This window comes from Prionailurus viverrinus, chromosome D2, assembly GCF_022837055.1.
Source record: "Prionailurus viverrinus isolate Anna chromosome D2, UM_Priviv_1.0, whole genome shotgun sequence".
Classification (NCBI taxonomy): domain Eukaryota; kingdom Metazoa; phylum Chordata; class Mammalia; order Carnivora; family Felidae; genus Prionailurus; species Prionailurus viverrinus.
The window spans coordinates 73,652,049-73,664,965 of record NC_062571.1 but is presented as its reverse complement, the minus strand read 5'-3'; positions in this window follow the sequence as shown (position 1 = coordinate 73,664,965).

Genomic DNA, 12,917 nt, shown 5'->3' with positions numbered 1-12,917 from the left:
CAGCAGACATCTGGAAATGTGGTTGGGAGAGAGGACGGAGCTGAGATAAGCACCTGGGAGGCAGCCACAGCGAGGTGAGCGTAGAAGCCCTGAGAATGGATGAGAACCACCAGGAAAAACATAGGGAGGGAGGGCCTGGAGGAGCCCAGAGGAAACGGAACATAAAGGGAGAAAAAAAGCACTTTGGAAGACTGGCGAGTGCCAGAGAAATGCTAGATAGTAATGAGGATTCATGGACTGAAAGGCTATTATTTGGAGCTGAAAGAGACCTCAGAGATCCGTGGGTCCAATCTTTTCATTTGACAGGAAGCAGCGACTTAAAAAGGTTAAATTACAGCCGGCAAACAGCTGTATTCTGGGCTGTACTTAGGCCAAATGGCGAAGTAGGTAAAGCTTGTTTCCCTCCCGCCTCCTTTTCCCAGACTACCCTCTCCCTCTTCATTATTTATAGTAACATGCAAAGTAGTGGCCATTGTTAAGCTCTTTCTCCAGAGGTGGCAGTGGCACGGTGTAACGGTTGGGACTTTGGAGCCCAGCTTCCTGGACTCCCAACGTGGCTCCTCTGCGTAACGTCTGCGTGTGACTTTAAACAAACTCCTTGAACTTTCCGAGCCTCAGTGTCCTCGACCGTGCATGGGGTAATAACAGTACTTGTCTCCTCACTAGTACACGTAGAACACTTAGAGTAGTGCTTGGCCTCTCCGAATAGCTATGTAAGCATTAGCCATTATTTTATGAAGTACTCTAAATTAAGGAACCGTGTAATTTATTGTTCCAACTGGGATGCTTTCGAGCAGTGCCATGTGGAGCCATATGGGAGCCCGAGGCAAAGAAAAAAAATCAGTAATGCTGATCTTTCTTTTACTTAAAATGTGGGTATTTTGATAATCATGGGTTTTTTGGTATTGATTTAGATTTTTAAGAGGATTGCCTTAAAATGTGGTGTATCTTGCTCGCTGAGTTTTTTAATAAAAAATTTTGGTGCCCCTTGAATTTTGCATCCTAGGCAAGTACCTCCCTCACTTCCTTCCCCTAGTTTTGGCTCTGTGGTGGGGGTGATATGGAAGACTTTGAAGAACTCTGTGGGGACAGCAGGCGTACGTCAGTACTTTCCTGGGCACGGTGACACCTGTGATTGTCCTCGCTCTCAGCGCACCATCTATAGAGCATCTCTTTGTGTGTATGTGTGTGGGCACATACACGTGTGCGACTTATCTCCCACCAGTGTATACACTACCTTTCCCGGGGCATAGCTGTGGCCTCAGGACCAATCGGGAACCATGTACGAAATTCGGGTGTGTTCTTCAAAAGGTCACCTGGCGTTGGAACCTGGACCCCAAGCCATTACCTCACTGAACTTGTTTCCCTGGAAGGGTGTGGCCTGAAACTTCAATCCTTATAGCCTTCAAATCATGCCACAAGGCCCAGCGAGAAGCTGATCTCACAAGGTGGTGACTAACAGCTTAACATCTTACGATTTCCTGGAGCGTTTACCTAATTTGAGGGATAATATTAGAACCTACTGTCTCGAGATTAAATGAAAAACTATATAGAAACTACTTAGTAAAATGTGTGGACGTGACAGATATTCATTAGGTGGTACACAGTAACCACTATTATTTAATGACAAATAATTATACAATACCTAAATAGGTAGTGATTATTACTATAGTTGAATTGTACGAAGTTGTTGGTAGTCAACAGTGTTTGACCTACAAAAATAACAACCTCGTAGAGTTCAACCTACTACTACTACGATCATGATAATTAGCATATTAGATTGAAGCATATTGAACCGCCACGTGGAAGATCAAAAATGATCGAGTGTTGGCAATCTCATACGGTTCCACCTAATAAAAACAGTACATTGTCGGCACCATTGGATTAATCCAAAGGTCTGAGTGATTAGCAATTGTTACATTGGGTAATCACTTCACATGGGCAACTGCTTACTTTATGAATTAGAAAGCTCTTCCTAATTACATGCTATACAATTATCCGCACAGTATACTGTGTTCATTCCCCTCCATTCTTTCTTTTTTAATTTTTTTTTCAACGTTTTTTATTTTATTTTTGGGACAGAGAGAGACAGAGCATGAACGGGGGAGGGGCAGAGAGAGAGGGAGACACAGAATCGGAAACAGGCTCCAGGCTCTGAGCCATCAGCCCAGAGCCCGACGCCGGGCTCCAACTCACGGACCGCGAGATCGTGACCTGGCTGAAGTCGGACGCTTAACCGACTGCGCCACCCAGGCGCCCCTATTCCCCTCCATCTACAGACGTTTCTGGAGCTTCCCCCATGTGCCAGGTGTTGAGAGAACACCGAAGGGGACTAAATGGCTGCCAGAGCGTGGGTTTTCTCCAGAGCACGGTGTTCTGGAAACAGAGGTTGTACCTCAGATGGTGTCCTCTTAGAAGCCAGAAATTACTATAAGTAATTGCTGCACCTGGTGACTTCCCTATGTGGATGACTCCCGAGTTTAAAAACAAAAACGAAAACGAACACAAAAAAACTTCACTTTTTTTCAGCAGAGCCAGTGTTGTCAGAAATGAAATACGAGTCAGTGTCCAATGGTAGAGGGAGTTGTTGCATTTCCGGCTTTATTCCCAGTTCTGTAGGATACAGCCCAGAACAAGCTGAAAGGAAACCCCCACACTTGATTTTGATTTGCGGACACACTGTGAACCTCTTCTGCCCAGACTCCTAAGTCATCTCTATAAGAAGACAGCGTTTCAAAACGTGGAAGGATCATACTCTCTGGAAACAATATGGTTTAAGTTACACTATGTCAGCCAGCATGACCTTTTTATGTTTGCCTTTGGAGAGAAGTGGAGGGATTTGCAGATTCTTCGCTGTCTTTCCAAGTCTTCACTACTGACTTCCTAGATTCTCTCCCCAGTGTAATAATTCAGCCTCCCTTCATTTACAAAGAATTTGACCTCATCTGAAGTTGACCCAAAAGTAATTGTTCTGGTTAAATGGGGGTCAAAAAACTGGGACTCATCAGCAGTACAGGAAAATGCCCGGGAAGTCCGTTGCCAAGGATCTGTAGAAATAAAGAGATTCAAGATTTGTTTTTGGTTTTGGTTTTTTGTTTCGTTTTGTTTTGTTTTTGAACTCCCATTAAAACCAGTGAAGTAGAAACTGGGACACGATTAGCCCGCAGAAACAGTGGATGGCAGAGAGGCAGGTGTATGTGAACCCAACGCAAACAGCTCTGACTGCAAGAACTTTTTCCGTCGAAAATGACCAACTACGAAAATAGTTTCTAGGAAAGATTTTCCGAGGATGTCTCAGAGTCACTTAAACAATATTGGGAGGCTCGATCTTTGTTTTACTGACTTAATTATTAGCTACAATTTTTCTTTTCTTTTTCTATTTCTGTTTTGTGCTAAGAACATTTAAGATCTACCCTTTCAGCAAATTTCAAGGACACAATACAGTATTGATAACTACAGTCACCATGAAGTATAGTAGACACCCCAGAACTTACTCATCCAGCGTAACTGAACCTTTATACTTCTGACCAACATCTCCCATTTTCTCCAGCCTCCAGCCCCTAGTAATCACCATTCTACTCTGCTTTTGTGAATTTGACCTCTTTAGATTCCACCTATGAGCGAGATCTGCAATATCTGCCCTCCAGCTTGGTTTCACTTAGCACAATTCTTCCAGGTCCATCCATTCGGTTGCAAATTACAGATTTCCTCCTTTGTAAAGGCTGAATACAATTCTATTGCCTATGGCGGCTTTTTTTAATTCTCTTTCTTTCTGGAATAGAGGCGAAAGAGCCTTCAAAACTTCAAGTTAACAGTTCCGCTGGTGTTATTATGGTCAGCGTGAGCCGCTGGATTCCTCCATGCACAGAGTACAAAATATGTCTGCTTGTTCTCTCATGTTCTATAACCTGCCCCAAACAGTTCCTTTATTCCAGGCGGCGTGGAGTCCTCCATTTCTCTTCCTCTGATTCTTGGTCTGGTTTATCCTTACAGACAGGAATATTCTCACTTCTGAGAGAGGCACGTTTTGAAGGATAAGCCACAAGCTTCTTAAGGCGCTGCTTTTCTTTAAAAGAAAAAAAAAACAAGCGAAGGTTTTATTTGCAACATTTTGTTTTCATAATTGTTTTGCTACCCAGCGTCTCTAACACATAAATGTATTGATTTTAAGCAGCTGGTAAGCCAATTTGCTTCTTCCAAAATTGCTGTTTGTGGGTCATATTCATTTATTTGTTCATTCATTGACTTTTTTTTTTTTTTGGATCTCTATTTTATTAGGGAAGCATAATCCAGTGTGAGTTATCCAGTGCTGTGAGTCACTCAGTGAGTTCTCAGATGCTGAGAAGTGATCAAATCTGATTGAGAAATAGCTCCTACCTTCAAGAAACTTGCAATCAGGAAAGGCAAAAATCATTACTATACACAGTAACCTATAACACAAGGAATGCTGTAATAAATATCATCAAAATTAAATAACCTAAGTATTCATAAAAACATTCTTCTGAATTTCTTTGAGACTCCTGTAGCCTAAAACTTTAATCTCTGAGGGGCGCCTGGGTGGCGCAGTCGGTTAAGCGTCCGACTTCAGCCCGGTCACGATCTCGCGGTCCGGGAGTTCGAGCCCCGCGTCAGGCTCTGGGCTGATGGCTCAGAGCCTGGAGCCTGTTTCCGATTCTGTGTCTCCCTCTCTCTCTGCCCCTCCCCCGTTCATGCTCTGTCTCTCTCTGTCCCCCAAAATAAATAAACGTTGAAAAAAAAATTAAAAAAAAAAACTTTAATCTCTGATTCAAACATTTAAACAATCATGTCCCACTAGGCTTTTTTTTTTTCTATCAGATCTTTTAAAAGTAATTTAACCAGAAAGACTTCCTCTATTTTCCCTCTCAAAGAACCACAGCTTTCTAGGCAATGCGTCAAGATCACCCTTATGGGGCATCGGTAAACTCTGATAAACGTGAGTCATTCTTAAATGTGGACACCCAGGAATCGATGTCAATGTTTCATCAACAACAAAAACGTAGATTAGTGATTGAAGTAAAAGATGTCTCAAAAACTCAGAAATCATCACAGGTAATAATTTCTTCATGGCTAAGGAAAAACATTTTTAATGTCATCAGCTCAGGGGCCTACAGGTAGGTATTCAAGTATCAAATAATTCTTTGACATTCTCAGAGAACAGCATGGAAAGAGATTTTAATATTGATAAGTGACACAAAATTATATACAGCAACAATTTCCTATAATTTCCCAGTACTTGGCACAGAGTTCCGTGCACTATAAGTGAACAGATAAATGAGCACACGTATTTCTTTGACCTAGTAAGGTGCCTGGCATACAGAGGCGCTTACATATTTGTTAAGGGAATGATCGATTAATAACTCCTGTTTTAGGTACTCAACTAAGTTATGACCCCCATTTACAGTCCTCAGTACTGATGAATGTTCATGGCAACTCCAGTATCTCAGTATGTCAGGTGAAGGGGAGAGTGCACACGGAACAGGGTTACTGCTCTTCCCTTCCCTTCACCTGATCAAATCTTACACATGCTTTGACTCAGTGTGAATGCCAGTTCCTCAAAGACACTTTCCCTGACTCCTAGACCAGCATTGATCAAAGTCTGGCTCATGACCCACCTGTATTAGATTCACCTGGGTTATTAGTCAAAGCGCAGATCCCGACTCGAGCAGATGCTTGCACACCCATGTTCATAGCAGCGTTAATCGCAAGAGCCAAAAGATGGAAAGCATCCACGTGTGCATCCACAGATGAACGGATACACAAAATAGGCTGCATTCCATATCCACAATGGAATATTACTTGGCCTCAAAAAGGAAGGAGATTCTGAGACATGGCACAGTGTGGTTGAACCTGGAAGACATTGTACTGCTAGGGGAGAAGGTGAGGAGTGAACATGTGGCGTTTCGGATCGGGAAGAGAAAAACGGTTCTGGAGATGGATGGTGCTGATGTTTACACAACGATGAATATATTAATGCCATTGAATTGTGCACCTAAAGTTTTAAATACTCAAATGATAAGTACTTTGCTTTCTACCCTTTACCACACACACACACACACACACACACACACACACAGACAAAGGGTAGGGGCAGATTCCTGGCTTCTACTTTGGCCTATGTAAATCACAAAATTGAGAGGTGGGGATAAGCATGCAGCGGGGACCTGAAATTTTCCCGGGTGACGCTGATACAAAAATCTGAGACCACTGATCCAGACCAGAACAAATTCCCCTGCTTTATACCTCCATCACAGTCTACTCTTTCACTTTACAATCACGCTCGTAATTCGATCGTAAGCTCCATGAGGGCAAAAACCATGGCTTGGCTTGGCTTGGTGGGCACTGAATCCCCAGCATTTAATACAATACCTGGCTCAGAGTGGCATCCATTATATATTGACTGAATTACTTTATTTGAACAAGAGTTTCATATTCCTTGTTTGCAAACTATAATAATTATCTTGAGTGGTTGGTATGCAGATTTGAGATAATACAAATACAGGACCTCCCACCATGCCAGATTTATAGTAAGTGTTCAGTCACCAGAAGCTGCTTTATTATTATAATTATTACTGGGAGGAGGAAGAGTATAATTATTCAGGGTTTAGACCAGGAGTTACAGACTCAGATGCTTACAGGCTCCAAGCAGGTAATGTGATTGCATTCAGCATGCTGCTTTTATACTAGCCAATAGGAAGGGGTGGGCACTGCAGGGAACTGAACGTGTACCTGCCATATAAAGGAGGTTACCACTACTGACCTCCCAAGGACGAGAGGTGCCATATAGGTCCTTGGTGCTATATAGGTTCTCCGGCCCAGAGCTACCAGATCTTTTGACTCTTTAAGAGAAGCGGAAAGTAAACTTTTATATGAAATTTCCCAATTTGTAAAAGTCACCTCGTTCTTTAAAGATTTTCAAAGCTCTGTGCAAACCAAACAAAACACGTTTGTCCACGGGCCATGAATTTATATCCCCTGATATACCTCAAGCCCGGGTATCAGGTCCCTAGGATAGACACCCCTTCTGCTGACAATAGAACTGGAATCGTCCATCATGATCCTGCTTACTGTACTTCTGGGTTTAGGAGACCATCTGGTTTAAATCAATCAAATCAATCAAGAGAAGGGTGATGACAGTGTCCTCCTTATAACTGACCTATGAAGGGGCTCAGGAGTGTGGAGGGCCAGGATAGATGTCCATGGATGCTCAGACCAGTGTTGGCATGACTACCAACCCAAATGGCAGGACAATAGTGGAGAATCCTGCCGTATGCTTTTATTTCATTGTTTTCCAGTAGGTTTCTTGGTGAAGTACTTACTGCCTTTGCAGTTAGGTTATTTACCCACACCTAGGAGGACAGAATTATTTCCAACAGCTAGGGGGCTCTAGCAGTCCACCTTTCAGACACAAACGGATTTGCAATAATTGTTTCAAATCTAAAAATGGATGCTTTGCCATTGGAATCTCTAAATATCGATATATTAATGTTATTGACACGCTGACGTTCTTTGTCAAATATTATTTTCTTTTTTTCACTTTTTCTCCCGTCCATGAATTTTTTTTCTTTGTGTAATTAAGCTTCTTGATTTTATGTTACAAGTGTTTTTTAAATGATCTCAATTAGAAAGTAAATTTCTATGATTGTGGTAAATAAGGGAGAGGCCTGGTAATCATACTAAGCGTTTAAGTTGGTGTATTTTCACTCAATTCTTACCCAGCACATCTAGGGAAAAATTATATATTGATACCGATAGATAAGAAGTTCTCACTCCACCAAAATTACATAATTTGACCATTTTAGAACCCAAACAACTTTTCAGCTCTTAGGGATGTTCAATAAAAGCAGCTTTAAATGGTGCATCTACGTTCTAGCTGCTCGTCACTCCTGCTATTTTTTCTGACATTTCCACCATCAAGACACTTAAATGTAATAAGTTAGCCTTAATTCCCAGTTTCTCTTTATTGTGCCCTCCATTCTGCTCTAGGACATGTTTTAAAAGCACTTAGAGGCCCTTAATGGGCAGAGTTAGCAAAATCTTCATCCTGTTTCCACAGCTCAGTTGCATACAAAAGCCTGAATAAACTCTTTCCTCCTTCTGCCTTCATCCCCTAAAAATATTGATTGTGGTGGGGGTGGGGGGAGCAAAGGGAGATTTCTCTTACGTGAAAGCTACACAGAAAAAAAAATTTTTTTTTGAATTGGTTCTTTTCAGATGCTAACTGCCCACTTCCTCTCTCTTATCAGCCACTTTAGTGCACTACTGGAAATAACAGTACTTAAACAAGTAACATAGCTTCAGTTTTCTGAACATCTCCAACATCACTGTTTCCCAAATATACTGACTTCGGGAAAATAGAAAATGCATTTTCTTCCAGACCTTTCTTTCCAATTTGCAATCCCAAGAGAGTTTAAGGGAAATGCAAGCCACATGTTCCTGGCCATTTCTCCTCAAATACATTCATCTAAAGGTTCTATTTTTTTTTTCTTTATGAAAGTAATTTGAAGTCTACAAAGCTTTTAAAATCAATTTTGGTTATCTCCCCTCCCACCCCCTATTTTTTTCGTAAGAAAGAGGATGTTTTTTGGATAAGATTAAAGTACTATAAACTCTGTAGGGTTTGACTTTGGCTCCAAATTTAAGTCATTTCGGTAAGGGTGGGAGTTCCAAATTCACTTCTTTTTTTTAATGTTTATTTATTTATTGTGAGAGAGAGAGAGTGAATACAGGCAAGTGTGTGAGTGGGGGAGGGGCAAAGAGAGAGAATCCCAAGCAGGCTTCATACTGTCAGTGCAGAGCCTGACATGGGGCTCAAACTCAAGAACCTGTGAGATCATGACCTGAGCCGAAATCAAGAGTCAGACACTCATCCTACTGAGCCACCCAGGCGTCCCCGAACTCACTTCTAAACTATCACATCACCTAGTTCCTCATCTATTTTTATCATTTCCTGTATTACATTGCTTCAAATTCTTTAGTAAAGCTTTCACTCACTCCATTCATGTTTAGACTGCCCATTTGTGTCAGACCCTGTGCCAGGTGCTGGGGGTACAGCAAGAACACGGTGGACATGTTCCTTGCCTTCATGGAGCTTAGAGTCTAGCAGAAAAGAGAGATGTTGAGCAAGGGATTACAAGTCTAAAGACAGAATGCCAGGGCATGGCAGACAAGGCTTCCTAGAGGAAGTGTCCTATAACTCAAGACCTTCGGTCAAAGAAAAGAAGGGCCAGGTCAACGGTCAGGCTCAGCAAGCAGCAAGTGCAAAGCTCTGAGGTGGAAAGGAAAGACGGTCAGTGTGGCAGGTGTTTAGGAAAGTGAGGAGGAGCAGCATAAGATGAGGCTAGGAAAGACCACACAGGAGCCTGTTTCCCTGTCTGCCTCTTAGAATTCATGGCACAGTCATGGCCCCTAATAGGGACCAAACTAGATCCTCCCAGACTGAGACGTCTCCCAGACCAGTCCGCTATGAGCTTTTCTACTTGAGGGCCACTAGCCGGGCAAAGCAAAGGCTCAAAGGGCAAAGACACCTCGTTTGAAATCTTTTACATATATAGGCACACATCTGTATGTTTATTTACATTTATGAATATATATATATATTAACTGTGAATAATTTTCATATATATTTTATATGTATCTTTGTGTATGTATGTGTGTGTGTTATGTGTGCGTGTTTAGGTGCGTCTTTCATATTTTATCAACTTTTCAGTGAAGCCCTTTCTCTTTTCCCTTGCCTTTCTCCAATGCTGCCTTGGTGCAGACTTCTTTTTCATAACACCCTTAGACTTTGAAATAACCTCTCCAGTCTCCTTGCCTCCAGCCTCTCTCCTTTCCAATCTCCAAACAGCTGCCAGGTTTAATAATGTCACTTCCCTGGCTAGAAATCTCTGAGAAGTCCTAGATGAACCACTGATAAATCTGTTTTGCCAGAGTTCAGAATCCAAAGCAGTTTCTGGCCCCAATCCACGTAAGCAGCCTGGCCTCCCGCCATTTTGCACCCCCCAGCCCATCTTCCCCACCATCCCACACTGTAGCCATAAAGCCCCACAGACTTTCCTCTCTTCATCAAAGCGAGCATCTCTCAACTTATGCCATGAAACACTGGTTCCATGGGATATTTATAGGAGTGAGACTTTCAAATACTTAAATATGTTGGGAAATGACGATAAAGTTTGTTATGGGTTGAATTTTGCAGCCCCCAAGTTCACGCGTTGAATTCTTAACGCCCAGTACCTCAGAGTGTGACCTAATTTGGAAATAAGGTCTTTATAAGGGGTAATCAAATTCAAATGAGGTCATTGGGGTGAAGTCTAATCCAATATGACCAGTGCCCCAATGCAAAGGGGAAATTTGGACACAGGAACACACACATAGGGAGAATACCATGTGAAAAAGAAGGCAGAGCTTAGAGTGATATATCTCCAAGTTAAGGAATGCCAAAGATTGCCTGCAAACCATTGCAAGGGAAGAGGTAGGGAACAGATTCCCCTTCACAGCTTTCAGAAGGCATCAACCCTGCTGACACCATGATCTCAGGCTTCCAGCCTCTGGAACCGTGAGACAGTACATTTCTGTTGTTTCATCCACCTAATTTGTGCCACTTTGTCATGGTACCTCTGGGAAACTAATACAGTGCCAAACGGCTTACTACAGTGCAAGACTTTTTCAGACTCCTTCATATGCTAACATGCATCCTAAATCTCCAGAGGGGTTCAGAGCATCCCTAACTTATTCGAAAATGAAACTTTTTCCCTCACGGGAATGAGCGTTCTGAGGAACAAACTTTGCGAGATGTCCACCTAGGACCCTGAACTCAGCTAAAGGTTAAAGAGGAGAATATGTAGTGAGTGAAAGTGTAAACAAGTTTGCCATAAATTGTGAATAACTAACAGCCATTACCCATTCCCAGAACATTCTCCTCCGCAAGGTGACTCTATAATTGGCAGACTTTTAAGCCCTGTGAGAAGTTGAGTAAAAAATTGCCAATGGTGAGAGTAAGCATTTAGGGTTCCATTCTCTTATCTCTAAGTATTACCTTGACCCAGGAGTCATTTTATAATTTGCAGGACCCAGTGGAAAATTAAAATACAGGATTTCTTGTTTATAAATTATTAGCTTCAAAAGACAGAGCATGAAGCCAAGATCTGGGCTCTTCTAAGCACGGAGCCCTATGTGACCATGCTCATGGAGCTACTCCTGCCCGGACTGGCCCAACATAATCCTTTATAATCTTATACTGCTGTGTGTTCATTGGATGAGTTACATTTAGAATATTTCTGTGTTGGAGGTCCCTAAGACCACCTCTAGGTTCAAGATTGCCTAGGAAGACTCACAGGACTCAGCATCTGGTGGTACTCGTGGCTATGATTTACCACCGTGAAAGGAAACAAAGCAAGATCAGAAAGGGAAAAGACAAATGGGCAAAATCCAGAAGAAACCAAGCACAAGCTTCCAAGAGTTCTCTCTCTGAGGAGTCACACAGGATGCGCTTAATTCCCTCAGCAAGGAGGTGTAATAGCTCAGGAACTGTTATCTACTAGAAGAGCTCACTAGAGACTTTGTGTCCAAGGTTTCTTTTGGGAGTGGGTCATATAATAATCTTCTTCCTAGCGTAAACCAAAATTCTAGACTCCCAGGAGGAAAATGAGTGTTTAGCATAAACCATATTGTTTTCATAAGTAGTTCAGGCAGAATGAGCTGTTCTTATCAGGAAATGATGGGAACCGTCCTGAAATCCAAGTTCCCAGGTGTCAGCCAAGGGCCAACCTTGTAAGCAGGCCTTTCTAAGGATAGCAGGGGATATTAGTGACATTAAACTGTCACCATAGACCTTCAGACATGAGCCAGAAAGATAGGAAACCATTTTGGTAGGACAAGCATCTGTCCTCAAGTCCCTGAATGAGCCTCGTGCTCACTATGGAATTGATAGCATTCAACAAAAATCTGCCCACTGAAAGGCTGCACTGACTTGATGTTCTTAACTATTGTTTGGCCTTCACAGTGATCACAGGGAAGATAACTCAGGTTAAGCCAACTGTCCTCTAGTATTTTTGGAGAAACATGTCGGAGAAGGGGTCTGGGGTAACTCTCCAGATATTCAAATTTCTGTTTATCTAGGTTGTATTTAGTTTTAATCAGTCGATACGAGGTTACTATTTTAGTATTCCATAAATGAAACAATCAGACAATTAAATATTCATTTTCAAAGATAAATTCGTATTTAACACTTGCCAATTCAATGCGCAAGGAACGTGGCAATATCAACATTTGGTTTTTGCTCTCTAAGATGCCATGAATGTTGGAGAGTTTGGCCTACAGAAAAGGATACTGGGCTTAGAACTTGGTTCCTCCACTAAGAAGCTATGTGGCCCTGTGCAAGTCATAGACAGCTCTGAGCTTCAGTTTCCTTATCGGCTCAGTGGAAAAAATAACATCTCTCCTTCATTACAGAATAGGTATAGAAACCAAATAATGTAATTGAATTCATGTGGAAGTGGTTGGTAAACTATAAATCAAATCGTGTGGGGGGGGGGGATGCTTAAAGAATAAAGGAAAGTGACTACATTTAAGAAAGCCAGCATGCTTAATAAATGATGGCAATAACCCAACCCCATTATGGGGAGCAGTTACTGTCATCGTCTGCATCACTGATGGCGCAATTAACTTAATTAACACATACCTCTGTGGTGAGTCTGCTGAAATAACACTTTTCCTTTTTACATGCCCCTGCCTTGCCAGCAAGGCATCTCCAAGTTATGCATCTTCCAAGTAGGGAAGCCAGAGTGTGAAATGACTTTGAGTTGGTATGCAGAAAACCGAATTCCAGAATATCCACATTGTTAGCTGCTCAAGATACCTAGAAGAAATAATAGGGGCTTCATCAAAATCTTGTAGAATAG